Source organism: Saimiri boliviensis, chromosome 7, assembly GCF_048565385.1.
Source record: "Saimiri boliviensis isolate mSaiBol1 chromosome 7, mSaiBol1.pri, whole genome shotgun sequence".
Taxonomy (NCBI): Eukaryota; Metazoa; Chordata; class Mammalia; order Primates; family Cebidae; genus Saimiri; species Saimiri boliviensis.
Genome location: NC_133455.1, coordinates 89,779,831 through 89,799,856, shown reverse-complemented (window position 1 = coordinate 89,799,856; position 20,026 = coordinate 89,779,831).

Sequence of the window (20,026 nt, the reverse complement as noted above, 5' to 3'; positions counted from 1 at the left end):
AAGAAAGAAAAGAAAAGAAAAGAAAAAGAAAAAAAAGAAAGAAAGAAAGAAAAGAAAATAGAGACAGAGGGAACACCTCCAACATATTTTAAGAGGCCAGAATACCCCAGTACCAAAAACAAAGTCACCAAAAACAAAGAAAAGGACTGAGAACAGTGGCTCATGCCTGTAAGCTCAGCCCCTTGAGAGGCCAAGGTGGGCAGATCAGCTGAGGTCAGGAATTCAAGATCAGCCTGGCCAACATGGTGAAACTCCATCTCTACTAAAAATACAAAAATGAGCTGGGTGTGATGGCAGGCACTTGTAATCTCAGCTATTCTGGAGGCTGAGGCATGAGAATCACTTGAGCCCCTGAGGCGGAGGTTGCCATAAGCCAAGATCATGCCACTGCACTCCAGCCTGGGCTACAGACTGATACTCTGCCTTAAAATAAAATATACCAAAGTCTAAAGTCTAATATTCCTTTTGAACATGCACAAGAAGTTTCTTAACCAATTCTTAATAAATATAATTTACCGATATTAAAAAAGGATAGTATATTACTACTAACTGAGGTATATCTCAAGAATACAAGGTTGGTTTAACTATTGAAAATAAATAAATGTAATGCACCATGATAACAGAATAAAGGAGACACAGAGGAGCATTAAAAAAAAAACAATATCCATTCATAATAACAATTCTCAGCAAGTTATAGATAAAAACAAACTTCTACCATCTGATACAGGACATTTACAAATACCCTACTGTTAAGATCAGAATGATAATAAAACAGTGAATGCTATCCAGGCATATTATCTCATGCCTGTAAACCTAGCACTTTGGGAGACTGAGGCAGGAAGATTATGTGAGTCCAGGAGTTTGAGACCAGCCTGGGAATATAGTGATACCTCGTCTCTACAAAAAATACAAAAAAATTAGCTGAGACTGGTGGTGTGCACTTACAGTCTCAAACACTTGGGTGTCTGAGTTGGGAGGATGGCTTGAGCCCAGGAGGTGGAGACTGCAGTGAGCTGAGGTTGTGCCACTACACTTCAGCCTGGGTGACAGAACAAGACACTGTCTCTAAAATAAATGCTTTTCCTCAAGTCAGGAACAAGAAACGAATGTATGTTCTCACCATTTTTATTCATAAATATATTGGAGGTTCTAGTCAGCACGAAAAGGCAAGAAACATGAATTAAAGCCTTAAATATTGGAAAGGAAGTAGTAAAACATCTTTATTTGAATGATTGTATATGTAGAAATCACAAGGAATTTTTAAAAGTTGCCTTGCTAGAATAATTTCAAATGCTGAATTAATAAACTAATAAATTAACAAACTATATTACACGTGTGGTCCATACAATATAATAATACTCAGCAATGAAAAGTGGTAAACTACTGATAAAAGCAACAAGGAAGATTCTGAAAACATTATGATGGGTTTAAGAAGTCACTTGCAAAAGAGCATAGTGCATTGTGGGTAACACCCACCATGGGCACCGAGAAAGGAGAACTGTCCAGACCCCAGGCACAATTAGTGCCTGAAGAATATCTTAGTTTATAGTGTTATTTCTCAGCTATTTCCTTTATATAATCCTTTATATATTATCATATTTTAGTTTATAGAATTAGTGCCTGAAGTATAACTTATTGCTTACATATATCTAGCTTATATAATCATACTTAATAGTTATATCTAGCATACTTAGTTCTATATAATCTTTCTATATAATCATATAGATATTGTAGTCAGAGCTGTACTGACACATTTAGTGCTGATTTATAGAATCCTTCTATATAACTATATAGTAGTTTGTAGTAGGAGGAATGCCTAGAGCAGTCACCTAACAGAAAACAGCCAGACCAGGACAAGAACCAAAGACCCAGGAGGTGGCGTCCCTGCCTGAAAGAGCATACACTGTATGGCAGGCTTGGAACAACAGCCTCTCTTCCTGATAAAGGAGTTGTAGTACCTTGCATCCAGTTCCTGTGTAAACTAGGCCTCAGGCCTGCGATTCTGGAAATAACCGAGGGAGAAGAACCCCTATGGTGTGACCAGTCATGGTGGCTGTACACCCTGTCAGTATTTTCTCGCTTCTGCACTAGCTCAAATCATCCTCCCATAAATATCTTAAGAGAAAAGCACAGGTCTGTCAGCTCCCACTGTATTGGCTTACAAGTATCCTTCTATTAGAAATCCTTTGAAGTCTCCAGCCCCCAGGTGTTGTGCATGGCACCTGTTGCACACAGCCTACCTCCTTGCCTTGGTGACCTAATGGGGGTGGACCCCTTTTCTGTACACAACCCTCTACTACTGCACATGGCACAGCCCCCTACTGCACATGGCTCACCTCTCTGCCCAGGTGACATAATGGGGTGGCCCCCTCGCTTATGACTCACATGATTATGTACGCCCTATTACTAAGCCTATAGATGATGACCTCACTCACCACCCTGCTCCCTGTTTGTACCTAATAAATACAGATGCTTCTCCACTCACAGGTGGCGTGGCTGCCCAAGTCCAGATGCTCTTCACCAGTTCTTCAGTGTCCTGTCTCTTTACTTCTCAGATCTTGGACCTCAGCACAGCCTAAGGGACACCCCACGACCCTGTGGGGCCCTACAGCCCTGCAGTGTATGATTCCCCATATGTGAAATTCTAAAACGTGGGAAACTAATTTATAGAGACTGAAAGACTATAGTTGCCTGAGGCCAAGAGTGAGGAATGATCAAGTGCAAAGGAAAAGAAAAGAACTTTTTAGGGTGATAGAAATGTTTTATATTTTGGCTGTGGTGGTAGTTACCCAAGTGTATATATGTGCCAAAAGTCACGAAACTGTAGACTAAAATGGGTGTATTTTATTGTATTTCATTGTACTTAAATTATGCTGCTTTTTACAAATCTAAAGCTACTCTCTCAGGGAACTTTTTATTGGTCCAAGATGAAGAACAAGTTGCTGTCTTTGGCCCTTGTTATCACTAAAAAAGAGGTCCACCGCTGCCGGTGCTTTAGGAGGAATGGTTAGTGACTTAAGTAACTAAGTAATTTTCCCATGCTCCCTTCTGGACTAGAACTTTCCCAGCTGCTCTCACAATTGTGTGGAGTCTGATTCCTAGAATAAATTTTTTATTTCATATTACTCTTAGTTGACTGCTCCTCCAAATGGTTTCCTTAACAAGAATCATCCCCAAGTTACACACAGGAAAATATGTTCCCAGGAACTAAACTTCAACTCTTACAACCATGTCCTAGAGAGCCTTCCATAACCCACTAGATTAGTGTTTTTGATTTGTTTGTTTGTGGTAAGAACATTTAACATGTGATCCGTCCTCTGGACAAAATTTTAAATGTACAATACAGTATTGTAAACTATAGGCACCAAGCTGTACAGCAGATTTCTAAAACTTATGTTAAATAACTGAAACTTACTGAACAACAACTCCCCATTTTTCTTTCCCTCCCAGTCCCTGGCAACCACCATTCTACTCTTTGTTTCCACGAGTTTAACTATTTTAGATGCCCTGTATAAGTGAAATCAGGCAGTACTTGACCTTCTGTGACTGGCTTATTTCACAGAGTGTATGTTCTCCAGCTTTATCCATGTTGTCACAGATGACATGATTCCTTCTTTTTGAAGGCTGAATAATATTTTTTGTATTTACATACCACATTTTCTTTATTCATTCATGTGTTGGTGGACATTTAGGTTGTTTCCATATCTTGGCTATTATGAATGCTGTTGCAGTGATCAGAAAGTGCAGATTCAAGGTTCTTATTTCAATTCTTTTGAATGTATACCCAGTAGTGTGATTCCTGGATTATATAGTAGTTTTATTTTTAATTGTTTGAAGAATCTCTGTCCTGTTTTTCATAGCAGCTGCACACCATTTTGCATTCCTACCGACAGTGTACAAGGGTTCTAATTTCTCAACATCTTCTCCAACACTTGTTACCTTTTGATTTTTTTTAGTAATAGCCACCCTAACAAGTATGAAGTGATATCTTATTATAGTTTTGATTTGCATTTCCCTGATGATAGTGATGCTGAGTACTTTGATGTGTCTGTTGGACATTTGTATGTCTTCTGTGAAGAAATGTCTCTTCAGATCCTTTGTCCATTATTAAAATTGGGTTACTTGCTTTGTTGCCACTGAGTTGTAGGAGGTCTTTGTTTATTTTGGGAAATTAACCTCTAATCAGATATATAATTTGCAAATATTTTTCTCCCATTCTGTAAGTTGCCTTTTGACTATTGATTCTTTGGCAGTGCAGAAGGTTTTTAGTTTGATACAATGCCACTTGCCTGTTTTCTTTTGTTGCTTGTGATAATTGGTGTGGTATCCAAGAAATATCGTTGAGTACAATGTTATAAGATTTTGTCCTATGTTTTCTCACAGAAGTTATTCAATTTCAGGTCTCACATTTAAACATGTAATATTTTTCAATTGATATTTGTGTATGGGTCCAGTTTTATATGTGTTAAGGGTCCAGTTTTATTCTTTTGCATGTGAATATCTTGTTTCTGCAACAACACTTGTTGAAGACACTATTCTTTCTCCATTGTGTACCCCATGGATTGTGTCAGTAACATACTGTTTTAATTACTATACCTTTGTAATATTTTTTGAAATCAGAAAATGTAACGCTTTCAGCTTTCTTCTTTTTTTCTCAAGATTGCTTTGGCTATTTGGTGTCTTTTGTTGTTTCATGTACATTTTAGTATTTTTTTCTGTAAAATATATGCCATTGTAATTTTGAAAGGAATTGTATTGATTCTGATTACTTTAGTTTATGAACATTTTCACAATATTAAGTCTTCCAACCCATGAACATGAGATATCTTTCCATTTATTTGTATCTGTTTACATTCCTTTCGTTAATGATTTGTAGTTTTCAAGTATTTTACCTTCTTGGTTAAGTTTATTGCCAAATATTTTATTCTTTTTGATACAGTTGTAAACAGCATTGTTTCTCAGTTTCCCTTTTGGATAGTTCATTGTTCATCTGTTCAGAACACAACGGATTTTTGTATGTTGATTGTGTGTCTTGCACTCTTATTATATTTGTTTATTATTTCTAACAGTTTTCTTGTGGCATTCTTAGGTTTTTCTACATATAAGATCATGTCATCAGCAACATAGTTTTAATTCCTCCCTTCCTATTTGGATACCTTTCATTTCTTTTTCTTGCTTAATTGCTCTGGCTAGAGTTAAGTACTATGTTGAATAGAAATAGTATGAATGAGCATCCTAGCCTTGTGTCTGATCTTGGAGGGGAATCTTCCAGTTTTTCATCATTGAGTGTGATGTTAGCTGGGGGATTTTCATATATAGCCATTGTTGTACTGGAGGATTTTTATATATGGCCTTTGTTGTATTGCGGTAAATCCCTTCTATACCTAATTTGTTGAGAGTTTTTATCATGAAAGCCTGTTGAATTTTGTCAAGCACCTTTTCTGCATCCACTAAGATATGAATGTGACTTTTATTCTTCAATCTGTTAGTATGGTTTATTACATTAATTGATTTGCATATATTAAGCCATTCATGCTTCCCAGGGATAAATCCCACATAGTCATGTTGATACTTTTAATGTGCTGTTGAATTCAGGTTGATAGCATTTGGTTGAGGATTTTTGCATCCATGTTCCTTAGAGATATCGGCCTGTAGCTTTATTTTCTTATGGTGTCTTTGTCTGGCTTTGGTATCAGCATCATGCTTCCTGCATTAAATGAATATTGAGATGTTCCCTTCAGCTTTTGGAACAGTTTAAGAAGCATTTGTGTTCATTCCACTTTAAATATTTTAGAGGTCTAATTTCATTCCTCTGCATGTAGATGTCTATTTTTTCCAACACTATTTATTGAAGAGATTGTCCTTTCCCCATTGTATTTTCTTGGCAACTTTGTCATAGATCAGTTGGCCATAGGTGCCTGGATTCATTTCTGAGCTCTCTTTGCTGTTCCATTGGTCTATGTGTCCATTTTTATTCCAGTATTATGCTGTTCGTGTTACAATGGCTTTGGAGTGTATTTTGAAGTCAGGTAGTGTGATGCCTCCAGATTTGTTACTTTTCCTTGAGATTGCTCTGACTCTTTGGGTGTTTTGTGTTTCCCTAATGATTAGTGGATCTATACAAATTTTAGGATTTTTTTCTTTTCTTTTCTTTTCTTTTCTTTTTTTTTTTTTTGAAGAATGCCATTTTGATAGGAACTGCATTGTATCATTAAAATTGCCTTGAACACTATGGACATTTTAACAATATTAATTCCTCCAATTCATGAACACAGTATATCTTTCTATGTATATGTGTTCTTCAATTTCTTTCATCAGTGTTTTATTGTTTTCAGTGTGGAGTGATATTTCACTTCCCTGGATATGTTTATTCCTAAGTATTATACTTTCTTTTTAGCTATTGTAAATGGGATGGTTTTATTTATTTCTTTTTCAGATCCAATGCTGTTAGTATATTGAAATGCTAATCCTGCACCTTTACTGAATTTACTAGTTCTCATAATTTTTTGGTGGAGTCTTCAGGGTTTTCAGTATGCAACATCATGTCATCTGCAAATGGGGACAATTTAACTTCTTCATTTCCAATCTGGATTTCTTTTATTTCTTCCTCTTTTCTAACTCTGATGGTGAGGACTTTCAGTATGTTGTTGAATAGAAGTGGATAGTGGGCATCTGTGTCTTGTTCCAGAAAAGCTGTAAACTTTTTTCCATTCAGTAACTGTGCATTTGTCATATGTGGTCTGTATTATTTTGTAACACATTTTTTCTATGTCTAATTTGTTTAAAGTTTTTATTTTAAAGGGATTGAATTGTGTCAGATGTTTTTTTCTGCATCTATCAAAGTGATCAGATGGTTTTGGTCCTTTACTTTGTTAATGTGACTTACCACATTTATTGATTCATGTAAGTTGAACCATCCTTACATTTCTGGGATGAATCTAACTTAACCATGGTGAATAATCTTTTAATGTGCAATTGAATTCAGTTTGTTAGTGTTTTGATAGGCTCTTTTGCATCTCTGTTTATCAGAAATATTGGCTTGTAGTTTTGTTGTTGCTGCTGAATCTTTTATCTAGTGTTGATATCAGGGTAATGCTGGCCTTGTAAAATGAGTTTAGAAATAGTCTCCTTTAATTTTTCAAAAGAGTTTGGAAAGAATTGGTATTAGATCTTTTTTAAATTTTTGGTAGAATTCAACAGTGAGACAATAGAGTTCTGGGCTTTTGTTTGATGACAGATTTATTTTTTTTTATTTTTATTTATTTATTTTTTTTTGTGACAGAATTTTGCTCTTGTTGCCCAGGTTGGAGTGCCATGGCACAATCTTGGCTCACCTCAACCTCTGCCTCCCAAGTTCAAGTGATTCTCCTGCGTCAGCCTCCCGAGTAGCTGGGATTACAGGCATGTGCTAACATGCCCAGCTAATTTTGTATTTTTAGGAGATGGGGGTTACTCCATGTTGGTCAGACTGATCTTGAACTCCCAACCTCAGGTGATCCACCTGCCTCGGCCTCCCAAAGTTCTGGGATTCCAGGCATGAGCCACTGCGCCCAGCCTATGGGAGACTTTTTATTACTGATTCAGTCTCCTTACTCATTATTGGTCTGTTTGGTTTTTCTATTTCTTTGTAATTCAATCTTAGTAGGTTGTACAGCTTTTCCAGTTTGTTATCATATTCATAACATTCTCTAATGATCCTTTTTACTTCTGTGATATCGATTATAATGTATCTTTATACATCTGTGATTTTATTTGAATCTTCTCTTCTTTATTCTCTATCTAACTAATGTTTTTTTATTTTATCTTTTAAAAAGCCAACTCTTGGCCAGGTGCAGTGGCTCACACCTGTAGTCCCAGCACTTTGGGAGGCCAAGGCGGTGGATCATTTGAGCCCAAGAGTTCAAGACCAGCCTGGCCAACATAGGAAAACCTCATCGCTACTAAAAAAAATAAAATATTACACAAGCATGGTGGCATGTGCCTGTAGTCTTAGCTACTTGTGAGGGTGAGGTGGGAGAATCACCTAAGTCAAGGCTGCAGTGAGCTGGGATCATGATCATGCGACTCCAGCCCAGGTGATGTGAGTGAGACCCAGTCTCAAAAAAATAAAAAGTAAACAAAAATAAAAAACCAACTCTTCATTTTGATCTTTTCCATTGTTTTTCTAGTCTCTATTTCATTTATTTCTGCTCTAATCTTTATTATTTCATTCCTTCTACTAATTTTGGACTCAGTTTTGTCTTATTTTTCTAGCTCCTTAAAATATAATGTTAGATTGGTTGAGAGCCTTCTTTTTTATATAGCTGTTTATTACTATAAACTTCACTCTGAGAATTGCTTTTGTTATATCCCATGGATTTTGATGTGGTATATTTCCATTTTTATTTGTCTCAATAAATTTTATAATTTCCATGTATTTGTGACTTTTCCAAAATCTTTCCTGTTATTTCTAGTTGTATATTATTATATTTAGAAAAGATACTTGATATGATTTCAATCTTCATAAAATTTTATAAACTTATTTTGTGGCTTAATGTAAAATCTATTTTGGAGAAAGTTCCATGTGCAGTTGAGAGCAACATGTATTCTTCAGCTGTCGGATGAAATGTTTTGTATGTGACTATTATGTTCACTTGGCCTAATGTATAGTTTTTGTTTTATGTTTCTTTGTTGATTTTCTAAATAATCTGTCCATTGCTGAAACAGTGGGTGTTCAAGTGGCCTACTATAATTATATTGCAATCTGTCTCTCTCTTCTGATCTATTAATATTTGCCTTATCTATTTAGATGCTCTGACGTTGGGTGCATGTATTTTTATAATTGTTATATCCTCTTGAACTCCCGACCTCAGGTGATCAGCCTGCCTTGGCCTCCAAAGTGCTTCGATTACAGGCATGAGCCACCACGCTTGGCCATTATAATTGTTATATCCTCTAGCTAAATTTACCATCTCATCAAAATATAATGACCAATTTTATCTGTTTTCACAATTTTGACTTAAATTGTATTTTGTCTTGTTTAAGCGTAACTGTTCTTGACCTCTTTTGGTTTGAGTTTTCATGGAGTATCCTTTTCCATCCCTTCACTTTCAATCTATATGTGTCCTTACAGGTGAACCGAGTCTCAGTCCCTTCTAGGCAAAAAATGGTCAGGTTTTTTTTTTAAAAAAAATCTACATTCAAGGTAATTATTGATATGTAAGCACATACTATTGCCATTTTGTTCATTGTTTTGAGATTATTTATTCCTTTTTTCTCTTTTATTATCTTTCTTTTTGGTTAAGTGATTTTCTCTGATAGTGTGTTTTGAATTCTTGCTTTTTATTTTTTGTGTATCGATTATACATTTCACTTTGTGCTTACCATGAGGCTTACAAAAAACATCTTATATTTATAACACATTACTTTAAGCTGATAACAAGATAACTTTGGTTGCAAAAACAAAAACAAAACACTATACTTCGCTCCACCCCCACATTTTGAGTTTGTTATGCCACAGTTTATAATATTTTATATTTTATATTCCTTGGCAAATTATTGTCATCATTATTTTTAATAATTCTGTCCTTTAACTTTTATAAAAAAGATGTAAGTGATTTACATGCCACCATTAAAATATTAGACAATTCCAAATATTATTATCAGTGTACTTACTTTTACCATTGAGTTTATACTTTCAGATGTTTTTGTGTTTCTCAACAGCATTTTTTTTCTTTCAGTGTGAGGAACTCCCTTCAGCATCTCTTGTAAGATAGGTCTCAGCTTTTGTTTGTCTGAGAAAGTCTTTACATGTCCTTCGTTTATGAAGGACAGAATTGCAGTTTTTTTGGTTGGTAAGGTTGTCTTCTTTCAGTGTGTTGAATATAGTATCCCACTTCCTCTTGGCCTGTAAGGTTTCTGCTGAGTGTCTACTGCTAAATGTATTAAAATCATCTCATACATTCTTTGCTTCCTTTCTCTTGCTGTTTTCAGAATTCTCTCTTTGTCTTTGATATTTGGTAGTTTGATTATCATATGTGTTGGGGTAGTCTTATTTAGAATGAATCTGATTGGTGCCTGTTAACCTCCCTGTACCTGGATATTTCTATCTTTCTTCAGGTTTAGAAGGTTTTCTGCTATTATTTCCTTAAACAAGCTTTCTACTCCTTTGTCTTTCTCTATCCTCTCTTAAACTCCAAAGACACAGATATTTGCTCTTTTGATGCTATCTCATAAATCCTGTAAGCTTTTTTTATTCTTTTTTTCTTTTTGCTCCTCTGATTGTCTAATTTCAAATGTCCTGTCTTTGAGCTCACTGGTTCTTTCTTCTGCTTGATCAAGTCTCCACTGAAGCTTTCTGTTGAATTTTCAGTTCAATTTTTGTGTTTTGTATCTCTAAGATTTCTATTTTTTTTTTCTTAGATGGAATCTTACTCTGTTGCCAGGCTGGAGTGCAGTGGCATGGTCTTGGCTCACTGAAACCTCCACCTCCTGGGTTAAAGCGATTCTTGAGCCTCAGCCTCCCAAGTAGCTAAGATTACAGGCATGTGCCACCACGCCCAGCTAATTTTTATATTTTTATTAGAGACAGGGTTTCAGCATGTTGGCCAGGATGGTCTTGATCTCCTGACCTTGTGATCTGCCTGCCTTGGCTTTGTCATAATTTCTTGTATCCTTACATTGATGCCTGCATAAAGAGATGGCCAACTCTTCCCACCTTTGCAGCTGCTATTTGGTGGTGATAGACCTTTATTATTTAGTCTAGCATGGGATTCTCTATGTGTTGGCTAATTGCAACCCTGAACAGACAGGCCTTGGGGTGGGATCTCTAGCTGAGCTAGGTCACTTCCTGTGTGGAGGTTAAATGGTATTGCTGGCTGTGCACTGTGGTCTGATTAAGACCACTGGCTGGGCTCTACCATCAGGTGGGGTTGCTGGCTGGTCTCTATTATTGTCTATAATTGGGTCAGGTTGCAGGCTGTCTTTCTTGGCTGGGTGGTACTGTTTTAGAATCTGTACTGTGTTGCCTGCAGCATGATGCTGTTGGCTAGTTACTCTCCTTTGGTTGGAATGCACAGCAGCTTCCAAGGTCCATGCACTGGTTCTTATGGAGCCTTACCTAACTTCCTTGGCTCCAACTGACTCCAGGTAGTCCAGCCTTGCTGGCACTCCCAATATTTCTCACAGGATGAGACAGGAGCAAGCTGCCAGCAAAGGGTCTCAGAAAAGTACAGATGCTGAATGTTCACCTGCAATTCATCCCTCACACTGCAGAAACTATGCACCCAGGAGAACTTTCTGCATGTGGTGCCATGCCAGTCTGGGGAAGGGGGACTGCAGTCAAAGAAAACTGATTCTCTTATCATTCACTTACAGCATTTTTAGATTCTGTGTTTCAAATGAGTGTCTCAGCCTCGCTACTGAATTCTGGGACATTCAAAATGGAATTCTTGCCTGTGGATAATTGCTAATTGGATTTCTTTTGCGGGCAAGGAATGGAGCCAGAGAACTCAATGTTGCTGACATTACTCCCTGTTATTCCTAATGATTTTAATGTACAATATCTTAATTATATTACAGAAGTTTCTGAGATGATGTTCACAAAATACCAAACAAAATTCCTGACTCATGGCTATTTCTCAATAAATATCAATCTGCTTTCTTCTTTTCATTTTCTACTCATTACTCCTCTCCTACATTAATAAATTAAAATATAGGGATCGGTCAGTTTAATACTGTTTTAAGGAAGACTACGTGTTATTTGGAGAGAAGCGCAGTAAGTTTGCCAAATTCACATGTTCCCAAGAGACTACAAGAAAGGAACCACAAGGAGATTGCATACTTTTTAAGAAAGAGAAGGTGAGATCTGGGGGAGACAGAAAGCTTAAGGAAAGAAAGAAAATGCATGGGCTCATTGTCAGTATCTTTCATAGTTACCTTAGAGTATGAAACAATCTGTGGTTTGATTTATCCAGATAATTACATTGGTTCTGCATCTGGCATATCAGAGGACTAAAAGTTGTGGTTCTGCTGCAGGCCAAATGTCCCTTGGAAAATGACTTTTCTCCCCATATGAACTGCATTGCAGCCGTTCAGCTCAACCACAGCTGAATGTGACCCCTCTGCTCTCCCGCTAGCTAGCAAGTTTAAACTCAGCCTCTGGGCCACATAAATCCAGGCATGTATCAGTTCATCTCCAAACACTCGGTATGTCTGCCCCATCAATTAAAAAGCACAAAGCAAGTGAGCCACTAAAAAGTTCAAGCATGATTAGGCAGCTACCACGCATTTTCAACCCCACTTTCAACATCTCCATTATTTCAACTAAGACCTCTAGTTATTAGTCTTATTAAAAGAGAAGAAAGAAGAAGAAGAAAAAGAAGACACAAACTTGCTTTCCAGACAGGTTAACACAAGCCCTTCCTCAGTGCTCTATTCTTGATTTAAGGAACATTCTCAGAGTGAGAGCAAAAGAGTTTTGTGTTGTATGGAAAATTTGACTCAACCTAAAAACGCAGCCAACACCACAAAGTGGATTGGAGTCAAATCAGATAAATAGAAAAAGAAAAGAATACAAAATATCTTTGAATGACAGTATCAAAAAGGTTCGAAAAGCTTATTAGGATCAGGTTCAAAATGCACAGACCACAAGTTAACTTCATCCTAACAAGGTGCTTTTAGGTATTGATTAAATTATTTTTTCATTCCTGTGCACACAGGCATGTAATGAAATGTTCACAAACATATACATTCCTCTCGGTTTTGGTTTCTGTAACTACCAAAAATAATGTTTGAGAAATCACCCAAACCTCCCAGTGTATTATTCATGTAACCTGGATATCTCAGGAAAACAAAATGTACAAGACTCTGGTGCCAGTTAGCATGTGAAAATATCCGGCAATAGTATGTTTTTACTTCTTTGATAAACTGTATTGTCTTTTTGTTATAATGGGAAAGGATTAGTAAGGCTTACCAAATAAACAGCAGCTTCCTTAGAGACATTGACCCTTGTATTTTACAAAACCAAGAAACCAATACTGAATAGAATATGGGCTCTCTGGCAGACTAACGGAGGGCAACCTTCAAGGATCTGAGTCAGATGAGGATCTGGGCTAGTGATACATTTTGATAGTTTCTATTTTAAGCACCCCAAAGTTAGATGCTTATACACAGCTAATCCAATTTTTTCTAAAAATCTGTAGTCTGCAAAATTGTGTTCCTCCAGAGCTTTTTGCCTGTGTTTGGCCTGGAAATGATAATACTTATAATAATATGTCTTGAAATGCAGAGGTGCACCCAAAGGAAAAATAGCAATAAAAGAAAGCGAACCAGACTCTTCCAGACCTCAAAAAAGTATTCAGCTTAGCAAGTGCTTTCGGTGAAGGCTCAGGGGGTCAGCGGGCCAAAACAAGCCTGGTGTTTTTCAAACAAAATTTTTCTATATATTGAATAAGTAAAGGAAATGAAAAGAGATAAAAGAATGCACAGTTTAGAATTTAACTTTTGGGGGTGGAAACTTAAAAGTACTTAAGAAGTGAAATCTAGACATTTTCAAATACACGTCAGCTCTTGTGCTGTCTGAGGTTACATTACCTGTTTGAATTAAGATCAAGACCTGAGTTACCAAATAGTAATGCCCTTTTCAGCAAAGTTCACATTTGAATGAGCTTTTCTGTGTCACTCTGTGAGTAACCTGCTTTCTTGACCACTAAAGTCTGGTCTGAGCTCCTGAAATCAACAGCGCAATGCATTAATCCAGAAAAGCTGTAATTGATGCCGACACAAGGTTATCATCAGGTGATAAGCCTTCCACTTTACTTTCTTCGATCATTCATAATGAGGAAGTTCTTGTTTCCAAAATAATTAAAGGACAGCTGATGTATAAGTAGGTTTGCTTTGCCACTTTTTTCTTTATATGGTTTCTTTTCAGTTTCTCTTCCGTTAATAACTGGCTTAACACTTTTCTATAATAAAAAGGTCAGATAGGCTCCACACAAAGCACCCATAATAGCTGGCAGCCTATCCCACTGCTATTAGCCATCATTTAGCTGAGGAGAAGTGTTGGAGCATGTAGGAACAAAGAGACAGCAGCATTTCTAGGAGCACATCAGTGCGAGAGCAAAGAACAAAAGAGGGGCCCTGAAAGGCAAAGCAGAAGGCAAGTCAAACTGCCTAGACACAGCGGCATGATGATTCCCTTTGAAGTAGGTAGCTGGCTTCTTTGCAATAGCAGGAGATTATCCTGAAAAAAATAATTCCTTGGTGGAGTTAAAACCATGTAGTTATGGAGGTCAGATCCGAGCAATGTGAAGAACAGACAAGTACTGCTATTTTCCAGAATCTATATCAAATCACTGTAGTCAACTAAGACCTATAATAGTCCAATTAATTTTTAAGGAACCCAGTATGAAAGCAAAAACTATAGTCACTTGAAATGTATATACATATTCTAGTTTCCCACGATTTTTATTATATAATATTCAGCTGAACTGTAAGAAATTGCCAATGTTTAACTATTTGGGGTCTACAGAAAAGGCAATTTCATATGGTTTTATTTATGTTTATAAATAGAATGATGTAAAGATTTTCTCTGGACTTGAAAAACAGTCTAATTATGTGGCCTTTTTTCAGATTTTGTGCATTTAAAAGCTAAACACTAACATATTTGTGTTCTTCCTTTTCCTAGAATATCTCTATCTCTTCCCCATTTTCATGGATATCAAGTGTTTCATAGATATCTGGCTCCACATACCAAGTTGTGGGAAGATTTAACTCCCAACTTAATATGAAATCAAGGATGCAATTTCTGATTAAGCCAGTTAAACTTTGAACAGGAAATACCCCTTGTCTACAACTACATCCTGTATATCTCATCCTAGCCTTTGCCAGCAAATGTTAGTCCTTGGTTTTAAGAAAGACTGAGGGGAAGAAATTGCTCAACTCTGGAAAAATAATAACAAGAGTCCTCCTGGTATCAGAGAAAATTGGTTTGATTTATTCTGCAACAACTTCTTACTAGACAGCAGAGAGAAGAGTGCAAGAATCTCTGGGTCAGAGGACCTCACTTAATCTCTCAAGGTCTCAGTGCCCTTATGAGGAGTTGAACCACATGATCAGTAAGTTTTTGACTCCTGTATTTATGATTTTTAACACTCATGGAATTGTTAGGGTAACCTAATGAGTAAATAGATCTTGCCATGTACAGTCTGCCTGACTTTGCCTTAAACTTTTAAAAGCACATGAATATGAACAGATAAATCTATATTTTAGTATATTGTACATTTGCTGTGAAAAACTTTCTATTATCACTGCCTTTATGTAAATGATTGCTCATAATGTAAGTAGCAGACAAACCACTTAATAATTTCCAGGCCGGTGAACTTTTGCCTCACTTCAAAATAAAGTTGCTATTCCCCTTTCAGTAGAAGTTTAGGATACATCAAGCCTAATGATAATGAGTTACTAGAAAAAAAAAAAAGGCTATGTCATCTGTAGAGGTGGTAACAAAATCAGATCAAGTGGTTCCAAGTGGTTTGTTTTCTACCACATGCCTTCATATGAGTTCATCTCAATGAATACTGTTTGAGTAGTCAGAGCGCTACCATAAAGATGCTCTATCTAAAACCACATGAAGCTTTTTTTTTTATTAGAATAAAGTTCTTAGTAACTTTAAGGTAACATTCTGAGGGGGAGAAACATTTCCAAATATCTGTATTGCAAACTGCCAAGAACAGGGATCAAGTCTCGATTCCTCCACCGATATGCTCTGGGACTGGAAAGAAGTCAATTTATCCCTTCCTCAAGGTCTTAAAATTAATGTTTTATCTGGATCACCTATGTCATAGTAATCAAGGTTTCCCAAGAATAAAATAGAATTACATGGCATCTTAGATTCCTTCCAAAGGTGGTGTCACTCTTTCTTTCTCCTTAATTAGGTGATGATATTGCCAACATCTCCCCAAGGCATCGTATTTATTCCAGCAAATTCTTATTTAGAAACTCATATTACAATGACTCTGTATACTTTATCTGGATTGGCAAATTTAAGTCCCCATCCACTAATTTATGCTTTATTAAAACTGAGTCGGCTGAAGGAACATATATGAAAGTACTGCAGCTAAATTCTGTAAAGGCAAACTACAAATTAAAGTCCATATCAAATCCCATGTAGAAGTAACTATATATGTGTAGCTGTATGAGTCTGTACATGCGTGTGCAAAGGCAGGGAAGTAACTATAGTGTGAAGCAGTAATGCCCTCCAGGACCATGATGCTGATCAGGACAACTTTGTTCTAGGATGTGTGTGTTCAGTAGTGGCTCCACTGTGGCTAATGCTAAGGTGAAGCTCACGCCAGCACAGGGCTGATTGTTTCATTTCGTGTCTCAATGGCAGCTGTCGTAGTGAGGCAGAGAAAAGTGTGCCTCATCCTCAAAAGTTTAAAAGATGCTTTTAAAATTGGATAGGAAGAGCCAGGACTGCAAGATGAAAGAACTGAGAAATGAGTCAAAAAAATGTCAGCAAACATTCTTGAAAAAAGGATGACGGGGAAAGAGAAAAAAGGAATTCAGGGAGCATAAGGAGGGGTAAAGGAGTGATAAAAGAAAAATACATGCAAGGGAAAATGAGAAGGGAAAGGTGAATTATTAAAAGAAAGAAGATAATACATACGAGGATAGATTAATGAATGAAAAGAAATCATATACCTTCTAAGCCTACAAATATGACTTTTACTAATCTTGGACACCATAAATAGGAATTCCAACAACATCAACAATTCAAATTGGTGATTTCACTTTGGCATTTTTTTTCTACAGTATCAAAATAGCAATTTATTCTGACCTGACAGATCTTGGTGATGTAGTAGTTGAGCTTGGTAGGTAGTATTCCGGTAAGACGCAAAGATTATCCTAGATGAGTGGGAAAGCATCTTCCAGAAATGGCCAGACCAGAGACCTCAGGAACAAAGGGAGTCACTATCACTCTCCATTGTTTTGGACTTGAATTCAAGTTCTCTATCACCAAAAATGATTGGACTCATCAGGGACTGAGTTTAGTCAGAATGTTTCCTCAACTAGCAAAAAAATACAGTGTCTGACAGCTAGTCCCTTGCAGACTTCCCACCTCAACAGCATGATTTAAAGGCAAAAGAAAGTTCCAACCACCAAAAGTACTCCTCACTAGTTCTGCCGTGATACTTAAAGACACTAACAAGAAGTTTTTGCTGAAATAAGGCAAGAGAAGAGGAAACATATAAAGTCAATATTGTTCATGATCTCATTAGAACAGATTGGTTTAACAGTTCAGATGGCTGTTACCTGGAAGTAGACTGTGGGGATAAGACCAGAACTGGATATGTTTTGTTGTGGAGAGAGACGATGGGAGGTCCAGGACAGCACTGTTATAGAGAAGGCTGGCATGTGCAGGAGGAGGGGTGCACAGAGAAGTGGGTGGCAGGGCAGTTGGAGGGAAAGGCAATGAGGGACTGAAGGAAAGGCAATGTTTGGTATGTGGTATGTGTGTATGAGCATACGTTTCCTCCCACTATGCACAGTGCAATCACACGCATTTGAGGGATAAGAGGAGGAGGAGACAACATGTACCAAGCCCAGGTAAGGCTCCACTATGTTTTAAGTGCTCATGGCTGGGTGAGGTGGCTCACGCCTGTAATCCCAGCACTTTGGGAGGCCGAGGTGGGCAAATCATGAGGTCAGGAGTTCAAGACCAGCCTGGCCAACATAGGGAAATTCCGTCTCTACTAAAAATACAAAAAAAAAAAAAAAAAAAAAAAAAAAAAAAGGTAGCTGGGCTTAGTAGCAGGTGCTTGTAATCCCAGCTACTCAGGAGGCTGAGGCAGCAGAATCACTTGAACCCAGAGGACAGAGGTTGCAGTGAACCACCATGACACCACTGCACTCCAGCCTGGGTGATAGAGTGAGACTCTGCCTCAAAAAAAAAAAAAATGGGAGTGCTCATACGATAAGCTTCAGTTTTTTTATTAGCCACCACAAATGCCAATTTCATTGCAATGCCAGAATAAGTTCTGAATAATGCTGCTTAATCCAGCTTGTTTGACAGCAAAAACCTCTGATCATTGTTCATGATAACTTCTTGTAGAGGTTGCTTAAAATGAATGGAGGTGAATACATTCTAACAGTAAGCCACCATTTGTGTGAAACAGTCAGAGGTTCACAATCAATCTCACAAATTATCATTGTCCTGATTTAATATTTATGTATTGCTATGCTTGAGTCTTGCCTACCAGTTTTATGGCAGTTTCATAATGTATCTCTGTGATGTAATTATTCCCATTTTGTAGAAGAAATTAAAGGAAATAAAGTAATTTGCTCCAATATCCAGGATGTTTGGGTCTTGGGCAGAGATCATGGCTCTTTTCTCAGAACACTGAGTCCCAGTTCTCACACAGACTATAGCGAACACTGAGAAATTTTTAATATGACTCTGAACGTCCTGACCTCACTCAAATTTCGTAAAAACAAGGGTAATTATTAAGCGTTTATCTCCATGTATCATTCTCTTATTTACTGACCTTGGAGTGGTGAGTTGAATCTTGTGTATTGCCAAGAACCAATTGCCAGAATTACCACTGGTCTCAAGAAAATACCATGGAGAAAGCATAAGGAATGCCAAGCACTCATCATCTGGGCCCCAGTAAGATAGGGCTGCTCCTTCTCTCAAGTCTTTCCAAGAAGAGAAATTGCTCAAGGAGAAAACTCATGGGAACTAACTTGGGAGCCTTGCCTTATTTCTTGTAAAGAAGTAAGAAGACTGAGACTGTCTGGATGGTTGCATTTACTGGATTTAGGAAGTTATCCTAATTGAATTCAGATCCTAAATAATTTTTGAAATGCAAATCTCCAAAGTGTCAAGTTGCTGAAATACTTACAAATCATCCTAACGTTTAGTTGTTAGAGAAAAATCCTGCCTGCTGTAAAGACTGGCCTAGATTTTCTGGATGGAAAAACATCTATATTTTAAAGAGATGTCTTCAAATTATTTAATCAATTAAAGGAAGAAAGTAAAACAATTACGACCACGTAAGCATTTGGACTGTTTTGCAACCAGCTATTGTATTTCAGGACACTGATAGGAACCATTTCCTCACTTTCTATAAGGAGTGCGGAAAATCTGATTATAGAATAGAGGAAAGGAGCAAAAAGGAAATCAGAAAGATTAACAGAGATAAGAGAGCCAAAGAGTCCATTGTTAAACACATAGAACTTAGAAATGAGAAAAGTTAGAGAAGTTTAGAGGACAAAAGTAAGGGTACCATTCTTTAAAGAGTAATAGAGGGATTCCTCAAATATACCAAGATCAGAAAGATAAAGAAAGGTTGAAAAAGTATTCTAGATTAAGGAAGATTAAAAAGACATGACAAGTAAATGCTATATGTGACTCTGGACAGGATTCTGTATGGCAAGAAAAAAATACTGCAAAGGATGCTATTGTGACAATTAAAATTGGAATATGGGTTGTTGATTAAATACAAGTTTGATATTAATGTTAATTTCCAGAACCTGATAATTATACTATGATTATATGTATTCTTGTTCTTACATACTGAAATATTTAGGCATAAAGGGTCAAGACACCTCCAACTTGCTTTCAAATAGCTCAGAATAATAATAAGAATAGGTATAAATATATACCATATATAAATTTATTTTCCTATATATATGCAAATGTTTTCCTCTATAGGAAAATATATTCATTTTATCAGCAAATCTGCATAAAGGATACATATCAGTTCCTTGTTGTGTTCTTCCAATTTTTAAAATAGTTTTTAAATTATAACAAAGTATAAAGTTACCAAGAGTTAACACAGAGTAGAGGAACTAAGCAGTTTCTTAAACAAACAACCTACTGTATGCTTAAACACTCCTGACTACCCTGACACCAAAGTCCTTATCCACCATGAATAGAACATACAGTGAGAGAAACAGGAAAGCAAAGACTCTAATGTATGCTTTTAAGGTTTCCTGTTGACTTTGAACAGTAATTGCATGCCCTGTCGTCACTTGAAGTTGC